A 15999-nucleotide genomic window follows, 5' to 3' on the forward strand; every position below is an offset into this window, starting at 1 on the left:
GGGTTTTTTTGTTTTTTGGTTTTTTTAGTAAGGTCTATCTTTTAAAGTATACTTTTGTCATTAAACCTCACAACACAATATGGATGAATTTGAAAATGTGAGATGGGTGTCCCAAGTAAAGTTTGTAGTAGCATTTAAAGGATAGATTGTAATAGCCTGCTATGCCAGAGGCTTTGTGAGAAGTCACAGTCCCTATGTTTTTCAGTCTTCCAAGACTTTCAAGTTTTTCAAGAAACTGTGCTAACATTAATTTGTAAGAATTTAGATATCCTGAAAATCTTGTTTCCAGCTACCTGCAGCATTTTTTAACAGGATTTCATCAGAATGGTTTGTATTAGTAGCTTACATTGAGAACATGGGTGCCAGTAACTGAAAATGAGTTTCTATATGGACTCTTGTACAGTGTTTCTAGGTGAATATATGGTTTCTAAAAATGTCAGTGTTCTAGGGCTAGCCTGTCCTAGTTTGCTTTATTTTAACGGAAGACCCACACAGAATCCAGATAGAAATGTATTTCAGCAAAATGCTTATTCACTGAAAATGCAAACTAGCAGCAAAATTGTTGATGCAAAAGTTTTGTCTTCAAGTAATATTTCATCAGTGCAGAGAAAAGGGGGCTTAAATTCTAAAGATAGTTCTACTTTGAAAATTGATAAGTATCTTTACTTTTTTAGTCACTAACTTAGAATTTTGTGATGACTACATAAAGACATTAATTTCTCTCATTTTATTCTTTCTAAATTTCTTCTCTATAATTTTAAAGTTGATTGTTAGAAATTTCTGGATAATAATTTCTTTTTAGTCTAATTTCTCATAGTACAGGAAATGTTTTACTAGCTGTACTATGGACACAGCATCCTTTCTTAGACACTGTAAAACATTCTCTTTCACACTTCAGTTGGGCAGCTTTCCCTATGAGACTCTAGCAAGATCTATCTGAGGGGTATGAAGGGGTTTTTTGTCCGAGAATACATGTGTCAACAGGCTGGAAGTAGTAAGTGCTCAGGTTAGGTGTTTGCAACCCCTTTAAAAACAGCTCAGTCCTCTTGGGCCAGACAAGGTGTCACTTGGGGAAGGGCCAGACTCCTCAGTTTGACCTTTCATGCTGCTGCTGCTGCTGCTGCTGCTGCTGCTGCTGGGTTGTCTTCCAGTTCCCTAGATCTGGCAGGAGGGGAAAGGCCTTCATTTCTAGTCAGTACTTTTGAGTCCTGGAGCTATTAGCTGTTACTGCTCTAACGGTTGCACTTCTATCTGTTTTCACTTTCCATTTCTTGTCTCATTTTAGTTTGCCTGCTTTCTCACACCTCCACAAGAATTTTCTCAGTGAGCCAGAGCCAAGGTCAGGCAGAGGGGCTGTACAAACCAGGGACAGCTGAACCCCACAGCAGAGGGTCATAAAGCTACTAATGAGAAAAGTTACTGTGAGAAAAGTACTGGTGTAGAAGCCAAGAAGGCAGTGAAACAAAAAAATCAGAGTATGGAAAAAAAGGGCAAAAGAACATAGTATAAATTTTTAAGACACTGGATTCATCATACAAGTATGATCTATTCAAAGTGTAGCTTTGAATTTCATGTCCCTGAATGCAAGGTTGAAGTCATGGCCAAGTATAAAGGTACAATGATTAAAGGTAACTGTCAAAGGTAACAAAGGACAAGTATATATTTTTGCATCCCTGTATGCAATTAATTTGATTTCTGTAAAATGATTTTGGTTTATATTGATTTGATTTCAAATATCCAATATTGACTGAATTGGAAAAAAAGACATAATTAGGTGCCTGTTCCTGCCCACATCCCAGCCCCTGTGTTGCCCTGACACCTTGCACAAAACTGTATTCAGAGAACATTAGCAGTAAAAGACACACACACAAAACTTCATCAAGGTGTTCAAAAGAAATACTACAGTTTTGTAATGAATATATCAGAATCAATTCAAAAAGCAGCTGAAATTTAGCCATGATGGAGGTAATACACACTGGCTTTATTACTATAGCATTGAGGCTGAGAACGTTATTTGGTGTTTTTACGGTCTGCTGCTGAGGTTCTTGTATGATAAAGTCAAGTGACTTTCCACCTAATTTATCTATGGGAAGATGAGAATAATGATGCTTTTGCTTTTGTTGAAATCTGCTTTCTAGAGATTTGGAGACTTTTTTTCTGAAGTCTGTGGATAAAGAACTGAGATTCACTATTTCATACGCATGCATGATACATCTTAGCCAAAGTCTGCAGAAACAGTTTCTATAACTATTGTACTTTGCAATACATGGGTTGATTTTTTATTTAAATACTTCAATATTGTCCCAGTCTCATGGCAGGTTCAGGATGGGTGGAATTCATTGAATAACTTTATTCATCTTCACACTTCAATGTCTGCTCACATTATTCATTTTTGGAAAAAACTAGGCAAGATTTCTGGCTTATTCATTATATGATATTTGACTTCTAAGCTTATTTTGACAGTACAAATACTTTATATAATCAGACAGTAATGCCGAGTTTGGATACTATAGCCTGACTCACAGTGCATAAAGTACATAGTGTTCCATAGAACAGAAAAACATTGTTTCTTACTAATTTTTAAATCTTGTAAATATCATTATGACTAAATAATTTAGCAGATAACTGCTTATCAAAATTTCCTCGATATCCTTCATTTGAAGCAGGTTATTCTTAAGCCCAAGTGCCTGTACCATTGTCTCAGCTTCACTAGTCAGCTTCAATCCGGGGTCTCTTAACTAAGCCATAACAATTTTTAAGATAAATGATATAGGAGCTGATTTAGCCTTTTCCCATTCAGGAGTCAAGTTGAAACATAGTATATTTGTAACTACCTGGAAATATCAATGAACCTCACTCCCAGAATGTAGCCATGTAATTAAGCAACAAACATCTGAAAACACTAATGCATTTATGTCCTATCTGCAAAAGGTGTCAGAACAGATGTTTCTTATATGTTTGGAAATGACAGCACGTGTGTTGATTTGTCCCAGAACATTTTTGCTGCTGAGTCAGTTTTTTTGAAAAGTAAAAAATGTTCCATTTACAGCATTTTTCCCATTTGTACTTTGCCATGGTGACAAGAGGCACCCTTTTAGTGTAACTATATCCAAAACTTCTTTGTCAGAATCTGAATGTCTAGTTTCATATCTTATTAGACTTATAGAAAATTATGTCTGGAGCACAATTATTGCTCTAGGTGCATGTATTTCCTAGAGAATGTTTTGTTACTATTGGAACAACAGAAAATAAAGTTAAATAGATAGGAAAATAGTTATTTTAAAAATTATATAAACTTTAATATAAATACAAAAATATTCTAAAAAAATCTAGTTGTTTCCACAACTTAATACAGTTCAGTTTTGCAAGGTAGCAATTTATTTGTATCACAGTAAATACAGAAGATTTTATTGAAGGAAAGATTGTCTTGATTTCAGCACAATTTCATATAGATAACATAAATACTGTTTGAACTACTTTAATAGCTTTTGAATTAATTATAGTCTATTTCAAGAAATACATACAAAAGCCTGATTGTATTATTATCCTGCTTAATATTAGATAATATATTCTCTTTCTTAGTTGTATTCTGTTGGCTTTTACAAACCTTGATTTGTTTCCTATATTAACATAGCAACTGACACACACTATATATTAAAAAAAATTATAAAATATATAAATGTATAAATTTTGAGCAAGAAAGTATTTGCACAGGTAGTTAATATTTTGTGATGGTTATTTTTATACTGTTGAAAAAACAAAATAATCTTTTTTCGGCAAGCTGTTTGAAGATATCGCTCCCAAAGATCTTGCTTCTTTTGTGTATTTAGATGATCATACATCTAACAAGGCTCTGATGAAAATGAACAGGATATCTAATCAGTCTATCTATTCAAAATGCAAAATTGTTCTATGTCTTCAAACATTAAAAATATCATACTTAGGTAAAGTAGGAAAAAAGTATCACCACCTCTTTGTTCTCTATATTATACACTTTCCTCAAATGAGGAAGAGCACATTAAGATGACAGACTGTATCAGTTCTACTTTTCAAGTTGCGGCTGTTGGCACTGGTTGATGGTAATTCTTTTAGAGCATAAAACAGCAGCATAATAATAATATTTTCATAATGTTTTGGCTTTTTAGCCTCCGTTAAAAGTTTAATGATCCTGTCTATGTTCTTTCTGACTTATATCTAGTCTTCCTCTGGCACAGAAAATATATTTATTTTAGTCAAACATAGCTCTGATGAAATACTAGATGCTAGTAAACTGTGCTAGTACAAAATAACTGTGTGCTCATACCTTTATAAAAAAACATGGAACAAACTTCCGAAGAGGAGATTTTGTCATGTATCTCCTTAGTTTCATCTAAACATATTGCACAAATCAGAGAGAACTAAGGAGAGGCGTTAAATGACAGGGAGAGGATTGGAAGGAAATTAATTTTCTATCCTCATGGAGAAATCTAGGGCTCTAGTGCAAGGCACTCAGGCTAGGAACCTCTGGCATTTCAACTTTCCCTTCTAGAAAGGATCCACAATTGGCTGAGTCTCCTCACAGCTGCCCAGGAAAACACACAGCAGGAAATGCAGTAAAACGTAATACCAGTGCAGGTGTTCTCAGTCAGCATGAAAATCAGACATCCACAGACATCTGCTGAAAATTGGTTTTGCAGTTTTTTCTATCCTGCTTGCTAATTAAATCTTCTTGAGCCATTTCCACATATTGCTCAGAATTTCAAATTTTGGAAGATAATAATCTTTTAGATCAGACAAACTTAGAATTTATAAGGCTGGAAAAAACCTCTAAGATCATTAAGTGCAAGCATTAACCTGGCACCACCATGTTCACCACTAAACCGTATCCCCAAATGCAGCATAGAATCATACAATATCCTGAATTGGAAGGAACCTCCATGAATTATTGACACATTGGCACATCCTCACACTTTTTGAACATGTCCAGGGATTCCACCACTCCCCTGGCAGCTTCTTCCAGTGCCTGAACACCCTCTCTTTGGAGAAACTTTTCTTAATACCTAATCTAAACCTCCTCTGGTGCAACTTGAGGCCATTTCCTCTGGTCCTGTCACTTGTTTTCTGGGAGAAGAAACCAACCCCGAGCTGTCTACAGCCTCCTCTCAAGTCATTGTAGAGGCTAATAAGGTCTCCCCTGAGCCTGCTTTTCTCCTGGCTAAACAAACCCAGCTCCTTCACCCATTTTTCATTTGACTTGCTCTCTAGACCCTTCACCAGCTTCATTGCCCTTCTTTGTTTAATTATACGTGTTGTTAAAATTGGAAAAAATAATTACTAAAGACAATAATAATTCATAACAATTTAATTTAGATTTCTAAAGGAGAATTCATTATTTATTAGCCAGGTGTCAGATCTTGGTGCACATAAAGAACAGTTTAAAGCAAAAAGCAGGTGGTTGATTTTAAATAACCCGATGTCATGTGTCTCCCCTTAGAATTTAGCTTTTGCTAAAGCCAATAAGGAAGAAAACACTCATACCAAAGAGAAGTGATTTTGTTATTTCTTCAGTGTTTTATTGAGTTTGAAAACCTATTACTATCAGGCTTTTGAATCTTTTGGATTCATTTGTAATATCTCTGCCTTATATGCTTGTATATTCTCCTTTTATTTATACACACAGTTTCAGGAATGGTAATCAGCTGGTAGTAGGTTTCATCTCCTATTTCAGTGAATAGAAGCTTGCCATCTAATTTATACCTTTACAAAAATTAAAATGCTTTGTAGCCAGACTATACAAATAATTTTAACAAAAATATGTCCTCAGTCATATGCATGAGTGTGTCTGGGCAGTGGGGAGGGTTCTACATTTGAGAGAAATTTAGTTACAAAATACATAGCAGAACACTGCACTTATTTGTGAATAAAGACAAGGCCGAAGCCACACATAAGTTAAACTAGCAAGTTAACTTCTCCAGGCCAATCTCAATGATTCTAATCAGCCACAGATATAGAAAAACTGCATAGAAAATATGTGCACAGGGGAAAAATGGGAAAAATAAATGGTTTATCTGTCTTTTAAATATGTTCTTTTAGTTATGGGACTGTTGAAAACTAGATCATTCAGGTTCAGGGTTGCCAACAGATAAACTTAGTTGAGGAGAAACTTTTACCACTTACATTCATCGGCAGCAATTCTTGTTGCTGGATGAATAAAAGCAAATACTGACCCATTTACCAGAAAACAGTATTGTTTCTTTTTCTTAAGAAAAAGGTTATTATATCTAGTGTTCTAAAAGCTTTTATGAACACCACATACATAGACAAAATTAACACATACTACTTAGAAAGTTTCTTGCTTTGTTTATTTGAAAAGTCAAAACACAATTTCCATCTTATTTGGTTCTGTCATCCCTTCACAATACATTTCAATTTGTCTGCTTTAGCTTAAAAAGATAAACAATTTCATAGTTTTGACTTGTAATCAATAAGGCATTCCTATTGTCAGTAAATCTTTTTATTGGAGTAAATGAAATTGTTACGATCCATCACATAATATATCAAAACATCAGAAAAGGATAATTTTTTTGTTCTAAAACTGCTTGTATTTTCCTTTCTTACCACATTTCTGTCTTTAATTGATCTCTTGGAGTCTGGGCCAAGAGAAGAAAAACAAAAAATTGAGCAGGCAGATGCAACAGAAGATGTATATTGAATATTTTTAGTCTTCAGAGACAAATTGTTTGATCTTTGTAGATAAAATCTCTATATGCATAGATATGATTACAAATATACTTTCATATTTCTATAAGAGTTTTTATAATTAATTTTAAATAATTACACTTTTCAAGACCATATTACATGGAAAATTTCAACTATAATTTCAAATTCTAACACAAGATGAATTCATACTTGGTGAAGGCAATCAGTCATGATGATGTTGGCCTTAGCCAAACTCTGACAAGTGAAAAGCCAATCACCTGTTCAGGTATAAACATGCCTAACTCTTAGTTTCTCTTTGTAAAATAGTGGGACTCAAGATGCTAAGAGATTCAAGGCTTATCCCTGTGATAGACTGATGATAGGCATCACTCAACCAAAAAAAAAAATTAAATGTATCCATACTCTAAATATGCCTGAGTTACTACATTAGTTTATGGAGGGCTTCTGTTTCTAATTTAATATCTAAATTTGCCCACATACTTCTTGTCTTTGCAAACTCATATTTTTAAGCATGTTTTTTTTTTATTTACAGCACAGTATTTAGTGTTAATGAAAGCTGAGTATTCAATGCTAAATTATCGGGAGTGGAGAACAGAGCTCCTTTTTTGTTAGAAAATTCTCTCTTTCGATTGTAACACGGTTCTTCTTTAGGCAAGCAATGAAGTAGAGATATAGCAGAACAAGGAACTGAAAATCTCACCAATAGTTTTCCCTTCTGTGCACACAATTTTCATATATCATTCCCAACTTGATTTACTTATTTCAAATACTAGAATGGAGGGATTAAGTTACTAATATTTTATAGTTTTAAATTATCCTTGTAGCTTCTCACATTATACATCTGAACTGCATTAATCAATGAAGTTTTCACAGAATGTTTTCTATTCTGTTTCTCATTTGCTTTCCTGCCCTTTGCTTCTTGTTCAAAAGAAATGCTAGCCATCAACTTAGGTCAAGTTAAACAGTACAGAATGTACTGGCTTATCTATGACAGGATCTTGGATACTGGAAAGTTCATCCTTTCATTTCTGCTGCCCATTCCTGTGCTTAAGTATGATGGAAAGCCACTAAGAATAGAATGAGAGAATTAGATTAAGCAGAAAACACTAGAGAGGGGATAATCTGAAGCAGTACAAGATTATACTGAGCAGTTTGCTATAGAAAAATGTGAAGTTAAACTGCAAATGGTGTTAAACGAGGGAGTAAATATTTTTAATGTCTAGATATGTCTTAGTACTCCTTTACAAATAATGAAAATACATAACTCCATGACGAAACCGGCATGCAGAAAAGCAGTGTCGTATTCCATTTCAATAAAATGAGTTGTACAACAACATGGCCAAACTTCTAGTCACATTAACATGGCAAACAAGCTTAAACTGGAATCAGGTTTTCCATTGATATTTTCCCATTGAACATAACTATTCAAAATAAAATTCATACAACTCTTAATAATTAATACCTTAATATTTCCTTTGAAAGGGATATACTTTTCAGGATAACCCACAGCAGTCACTTGCATTATATGTTAACTTCAGAGCTCTCAAGGGCACAGTTAGAATGGCTTTGTTTACCAAGGGGCTCCTCATTACTGACGAATTATGTGGGAAACTCTGAAATGTTAATAATTATGGCTTAAGATTATATGGAAAGAGCCAGAAATATTGTCCATAGTACTTTTAGGAAATGGGTATTTTAGACTATAAAAAAATATTGGTATTTTTAGATTAATGTCAGCTCTGATTTACAACCTCTTCTAGTACATGGACTGGTGTAGTACTTGGAGACTATTTGTAACATGCAAGTATATCCATGAATACTGTTCTTTCTGTCTTGACTGAAAGTGATTTGCACCACAATTTTAATTGAAGACATTTGCCTGACACTCTGCCCAGACCAGTTTCATTTCTTTTTTCTTTTAATACCTTTCTTTTAATATTGTTGCAAGTAGTGTATATCTCTTTGTGATACTCTCTTATGTTGTATACAATAGGCTTAGGTGGTTAATAATGTTTGCTTTGAACCTGTGATTAATTTTGTTAACAAGAACACATAGGTTAACAAAAAAAGAGTAAAAGTTTGCAAAAAGTTTGCAAACCAAACGAACCAAAATTATGCTGTTCCTATCCAAAACAAACAAACCCCCCAAAACAGGCCCATGCTTGACTTTCTACATGTAAATGTGTTCTGGGTTCCAGTGCTCATTTAATCCAGGGTAAGGACAACCTATCTAATCAAAGTAATCACAGGAGTGTGGAACAAGATATTAAATACATTCTTGCTTTTTAAGGCCTCTTTAAGTGCTGTTATTAAGACACTAACTTTCAACATCTATATGCTGCTGATGTTCATCTTAGTTTTGGACTACAGGGGAAAAATCAAGAACACATCTTTCTTCGGATAACATTTATAATCTGATGACTCAAAGACCTAATTACGATAGCTTCTTTTCTGAAATAGATACAGATGATGCCCAGATGTTCAAACTTAAATGAAAATATTCTTTTTATTAATAACATAGAAGCTTCCATCTTGCCAAATTTTATCACTTAAATTGCTGAAGATACAATGTTTTCATTATTGAGAATGGCAGCCTTACAGGCAGAGATAGTGTTGCATGTAAAAGTGAATAAATCATTGCTTTTTAGCTCAGTAACTGTTTTTATAGATTAAAGTTTCTGTGGCAGTCACTGTTGCTGTTTGAACGTCGAGTACAGGCAGTAATGCTATTAGAGTAAAAGAAATTACTACTTTTAGATGAGAAAGAAAAACTATGCATGTGAAAAATTGGAGGTAATTGTTTTTTCAGAATGGAATAGGCAGTGTTTACAGTACAATTTTATACATCTTCCCTGATGTAGGTGTGGTCTGAAGAAACACTTGTCACACTGCTGTTACTGTCCCCTGTATAGAGCAGGGGTATTCTTGTGGAAGACACTGTTATTCTTGGGATATGAGGGTAAGGCAGGGGGGAAAAAGTTGGTTTTAACAATGTAATTAATAATAGCAGCCACATTCTAAATGTACAAAGTAGTGTCTGATCCCTCAGCCTTTCCAAGGTGATGTTGGAAGATACATTTCCAATAAGATACTTTTTATACACTTCCTTGCAATATTTGTCAACCTCTGAAAAAAAATCATTTATTTTAGAGTTGATATCTGAGGAGGCAAAACTGAGAAATCTGAGCATATGAAAGATTTATCAAGAAATATATTTTCCCTAGAACTGTGAAGCTTCATAATTATTTTTGTGGGGGACTTTTCTCATTTTTCAACAAAAATATATGTAGAAATTACTTTTTTTACTTTTATCGGAATGTGCTGATTTATACTGATTCATTCAAATTCAGATTTTTGTGTTTAAACGTGACGAAATGAAGAATAATGCCAAGTCTGTATCTTCTTTGCATCCACATATGCAAGTCTTTGTAATGACTGCATTCCTGGACAAATCTAAACATCACTGTAGCATCACACCTATGCACAGTTAATGAAAGATCTGTACAAGATAAATTGTCTATATTAAACTGCTATCACTGTTTGCACTTGTGAATCAGTTTAACTTGCACAAGTGAAGTCAGAACTGAAAACTAACAAGCTGAGCAAAGTATTACCTCTGGATAAGCTTCTTCTTGTTATGCTTTATCACAACGTTAGGGTAAAAGTAAGAAATTTTTTTTGAGACATTGCTGTTTGATGCTGCTTTTAAGTTTTATGATCTGTTTTAAAATTACTTCGGAAGAATGAGGTGCTATAAGTGGTTTTGTTCATGATATCCTGTTATGCCTGTGTGTAACCTATTGTGGTGGATTGAACCTGACTGGGTACCTGGTGCCTGCTAAAGCCAGTTTCACTCCCTTCTTCAACTGGACAGGGGAGAGAAAATACAATGAAAGACTCAAGAATTGAGATAAGGATAGGGAGAGATCTCCCAGCAATTACCATCAGAGAGACTCAACTTGGGGAAATTGTTTTAATTTCTTAAATACCAGATCAGAGTATGATAATGAGGAACAAAACTAAATTTTAAAAGCACCTTCTCCCCACCCCTCCTTTCTTCTCAGGACTAATTTTATTTCGAATTCTTTACCTCCTTCCCCCAAGCAGCACAAGGGGACAGGAAATGGAGGCTGCAGTCAGTTCACCACATGTTAAATCTGCTGCTCCTCTCTCCTGAGCAGAAGGACTCCTCACATTCTCCCCATGCTCCAACACGTGGTCCCTCCCATGGGAGAAAGGCCTTCATGAGCCTCTCCAATGTGAGTCCTTCCCATTGACAAGAGGTCTTGATGAATTGCTCCAGCATGGGTCCTTTCTACAGGATGCAGTCCTTCAGGGTCAGACTGCTGCAGTGTTAGTTCCCATGATGTCACAAATCCTGCCAGCAAACCTGCTTCCCTGTGGGCTCCTCTCTCCATGGGACCACAGTCCTGCCAGGACCCTGCTCGCGTGTGGGCTTCCCACGGAGTCACAGCCTCCCTCAGGCATCCACCTGCTCCAGCATTGAGTCCTCTGTGGACTTAAGGTGGATATCTGGTCTATCTTGGACCTTCATGGGCTGCAAGTGGAAAGCCTGCCTAACCCTGGTCTGCATCACAGACTGTAGGGGAATCTCTGCTACAGTGAATGGAGCACATCCTGCCCCTCCTTCTAATGAGGTGCTTGCAATGCAGTTTTTCTCACATATTCTCACTCCTCTCTACAGGTGTGCAATTCCTGTTGTGGAGGGTGTGATTTTTTTCTCCCTAAACTACATTATCCCTGAGGGGTTACCACCATCACTGATGGGCCAGGCCTTGGCCAGCATTGGGTCCATCTTGGAGCTGGTTGGCATTGTCTCTGTCGGACACGGGTGAAGTTTCTGTCAGCTTCTCACAGAAGACATCCCTGTAGCCTTCCCACTATCAAAAGCTTGTGAAAGGAAAGCTTTGCTATGATTTCTTGTTTAGTGTGTGCTAGAACTTAGAAGTAAATGGGAGAAAAATATTATTTTTTTTGCATTTCTAATTTTAGAGAGAGATTCTAGAAAATAATTAGCCTGCATCTTTTTCCCAGTCTGTGTATCAAACAGAACTGCAATATGTTGCCCTGTGCTGAGTCTACGCGAGGTTTGGGGGTGTCTCAATTTTGGTCATTTTGTTTGACTGTTTTATCCTTTCTGTAATTAGTTATATCTTCACAGGTTTGCTCTTTTGTGAGCTAAGTTTGGGCTTCACTAATGCTTCTGGAGAAATGAGATCAAAATTATATGGGTTTTTTGCCCCTATTTTCTTCTACTTTGCCCCTTGAAGGTACCTTCTGTGCCAGATTGTCTTCTATGTGTTTTCATCATCTAAGAAAGCATGTCTAGGTTGAAGTACAGTAAAGTATGACCTTGTATCCTTGTACTTTCAAACACATTGTATAAAATTCTGTGGAATAATATGAAATAGTAAAATTAAAAGTTAGTTTCATCAACAGAGAACTGGTAAATTATGTGTTTTTTGAGAACACTTAAGGAAACCCTATTTCAAAAGGTTACAATTTTAGTGCTTCATACCCCTCTCAATTTTCCCATTTCTTTAATAGGAATGTTCTGATTTATTGTCATTTGTACTTGAAGTGTTTTATTGTTTTTGGCTTTAATGGTAATGTAATTTAATATATTGTATCTGTTAAGGAAATTGCATCAATACAGTAAATATTTTATGTTTTGAAAAAGACTTGCTCTTTTTCCTCTGAGACAAATTATTTAGTCTTCTTCATTGGCTCAGTAATCCTAAAAGAGATCCGGTCTCTTCCTTTGTGACCCCAAAGGGATGAGTCTTGACATTTAAAAATTCAAAATTTGGCTTTCATGTTCTCATAATGTTTCTCTATGGATCTTGGAAAAAGCAGGTCAGGCGTGCTGCTGCCAAAGTTTAGAGTCTATCCCACTCTAAACAGAGGTGCCACAGCACAGTTTACAGCTAAGGATATGTATGTAAACATATGTTCTATATTTTAGATTTTGTCTATAGTCTTTTTTCATATTTTCTGAGTACAATTTTCTTACAGAAACAATGACCAGCACCTCATTCTCTTGATGAACGTATGAATGTTCTTAGTATGAACTAAGGACTGTTTACATACATGGAGACTTCCAGGAAGACAATTAAGTTCCCTATCTGAAGGTCAAGTGTTAACAAGCTGGCTGTTGGCAACATCTGTTCTGCAATTAGTAGAGACCCAACATCAAGGTCAACAATCAAATGAAATTGAAAAGGAAGAAAATATTTGCAAATAAAAATACAAAAATAACTAATCTTTTGCCTTACTTTTTCAATAAACCTTTACAATTGCTTATCAAATGTAGCACCTTAGATGTGTCAGGGTCCTTACTACCCTTCCCTAACAGTACGTCATAGTATTTCCCTGGTGATTCCCTAGATTCAGGAAGAGTTGCAATTCAGAAACTTATTTAGTATGAAAAGCTTTTGAGTTTTGTTTTTTTTGTTGTTTTTTTTTAATTTTTTTTTTATTTGAGTCTCTCATCAAAGTTGATGATAAGTTTTTATCAAAGTTTAGAATAGCCAATATTGTATAGTTTGGTACATACAATTTTACACGATAACTTTGCAAATTAATAGTATATTTTTTAATTAAATTTGACTGCACCTTTTACAATGATACAAAATCAATCAATACTACAAATGTAACAGAAGAGAAGCTGATTTTTGGTTCACAGAATCACAGAATATGCCACATTGGAAGAGACCCACAAGGATCATTGAGTTGAACCCTTACGCCTGCACAGGACCGTCCCCAAGAGTCACACCATGTACCTGAGAGTATCACCCAAACACTTCTTTAACTCTCTCAGGCTTGGTGCTGTGACTACTTCCGTGGGGAGCCTGTTCCAGCACCCAACCACCCCCTGGGTGAAGAACCTTTTTGTAATATCTAACCTAAACTTCCCTGACACAATTTCAGGTTATAGTTTTATTATTGGTCTATTATACAGAATTCTTTTTCTGCCTTTTTTCTTGAAGAGTACAGTTTTCCTTACCAAAGAGTACGTAAATGACACTTTCAAAGGCGGTAGTACTTCACTAGTTCCTTCACATGGTCTACTGACACTTTTTTCTCTGTATTTATTTGGTTTTGAATGATAAATTCTCTGCAGATCTATACTTGTGAAGATATCGTCAGTTGTGATCAAAGCTACCTTACCCCCTTTCAGACAAAATAAATGTGCATCAGTTTCTTTAGAAACTGAAAATTTACTTGATATGGGAAAAGTAACAGCCTTCTTGAATGCATTCAGAGATTGTAATAAGTAAAAAATGGTGGAAAGTGAATCTCATTAATGGGTTGAAATGTGAATAGTTACAAGGGAATAATATGACGTCTGAGTTATGGAGTGTACATTACATAATTTTAAAAATGTGAAGAGATTTCCTGCAGTAGGGATAATGGAATGTAGCCAGAAAGTATTCTAGTGGGAGATGAGATCTATGGAGTTACTAAAAAAGCCATAGAAGATGCATTAAGTAGCTGTTGCCTTATTTTAATTTCTGAACTTGGGGTTTGTTGGGTTGGGGCTTTTTTTGTTTGTTTGTTTCTTTTTAATCAGATACAGACTTGTGGTTTGGTTTTGTTGTGGGGTTTGGTTTGGGTTAGGGCTTTTTTTTCAGTTTGGCCTTGTTTTATGTGGAGTCATTCTTTGGGTTTTGGGGGATTTTTGCTTTGGCTTGGGGTTTTTGGGTTTTTGTTTTGTTTTGTTTTGTTTCGTTTTTAACAGATATGTCTAGGTGAGGGAGGTGTTGTGTGTGAGAGGGGTTTCGGTTTGGGTTTTTCCCCACCTATTTTACTGAATGTCTTTTGTCTCCTGGCAGTGGAATAGATTTTGTGAGTCACAAAAGCCACATAATGCCTAGGTAATTTATGAGAGCAGGAGGATTTGCTTATTAATTTCCTTAAAATAAATTTTTTAAAAAATTTAAAAGGCCTAGTATTAGACAACAGAAGGGCCCTGTAGCTATAGCTACTATTCATGATGAAAATCCTACCTACGATATTGCTGCTAAAAGTGTCAGGATGTTAGTATGAAAATAGAGATACATCCCTTAAAGCTATGAGTAGGGAAATCTGGCTTCTCAGTCTGAGCTTGTGACATAAGAGTTGTCAGTATTCTGTACATTATGAGGGGTTTGGGTTCTTTTAGTGAAAAATATTTAGCTTTTCAGAGCTATGGAGAATCATATCAGCTGTGTCGAACTATATCAGTTTTATGTCTCCAGGACCTGCCATTTTGGTGGCCTGTGATACCAGTCTTAGGACAGTGGTGTCATTCTTTGTCATGTTGGTTACAAAAATGTTGGAACTTGTATTCTGGGAGAAAAAATTTAATATATAACTGAACATTTTAATGCAAAATGAGCTTTTCATAGTTCATATTTTTTTGTTTCCTCATTATGGTTTTTTTATACTCTGATAATCCAGAATTTTTCATCATAATGTCCAACAGCCCCTGGCTAATTGCTGAGGTAATTATGAAAATACATGTATTTGCAGGACTGTGTATCATCTAGCTGATTAAAGCCCTAGTGTTATTATAGGATATTTAAAACTCAGGAGGTATACTAGGAGCAAGTAGCGGTCAATTTGGTTGAGTACTAGTACCTACGCTTAAGCCTTGTGATACAAATAAATAATTTCATTTTATACATAATATTTGGGGGACTGGGGCCACAGACTTCAGCTTAGAAAGGGAAGGACAAATAAAAATGAACGATGCAATGCTTAGCGAAGAACAGTATGGCAAAAAGTTTTATTTTTTATAAATGATTTCTATAAAAAAATGTGGGTTTAGTTTTGGTAATGCCTGACCAATGAGAATCTTTTTCAAGTTACTGTGGAGTGGCCTTAATGCTGTAAATAGTCCAGCTGGCCAAGTCCCAGTGCAGTGCAGATGAGAAAAGGATGCAGGAAATTCTGTTGTTTACACATGTGTCTGTAACACTGAGAAGCAAGAGGAGCTCAGCAAACTCAGAGGGTAAGGGGACTTAAGCTTCTGGGTTTAATGTCTAATTTCTATATTCCTCTTCAGGGACAATGTGTTACTATCATGCTGATGGTGAGGAGGAAAACAATTGAAATATCCAGCAAAAGTACTGAAGATCAGAAAACAGTATTTGAAGTATGTGGCTAAGTTATATCTAGCTAGATTTTTCTCTTCTGTCTTTTTCACTGCTATCAGATAGTATTAGTTCTAACACCCCATTAAATACAGCTTGTTTTTCAAATGTAGTAGGATCCATACTTACCATAACCAGGGTA

The 15999-nt window shown here is 35.4% G+C and overlaps 1 protein-coding gene across 4 annotated transcripts in view; it reads left to right on the top strand.

Annotated features, from left to right (window-relative positions):
- Window positions 1-15632: 15632 nt before the first annotated feature.
- The window catches only part of CCDC102B (coiled-coil domain containing 102B), a 169404-nt gene continuing 169037 nt past the window's right edge, over window positions 15633-15999 (top strand). For all 4 annotated transcript variants that reach the window (XM_071554899.1, XM_071554901.1, XM_071554902.1 and 1 more), the window contains exon 1: window positions 15633-15715. The gene's annotated coding sequence lies outside the window, so the exon portion shown is untranslated. The remainder of the gene's footprint in view (window positions 15716-15999) is intronic.

This window comes from Pithys albifrons, chromosome 4 (assembly GCF_047495875.1).
Source record: "Pithys albifrons albifrons isolate INPA30051 chromosome 4, PitAlb_v1, whole genome shotgun sequence".
In the NCBI taxonomy this organism is placed as follows: Eukaryota; Metazoa; Chordata; class Aves; order Passeriformes; family Thamnophilidae; genus Pithys; species Pithys albifrons.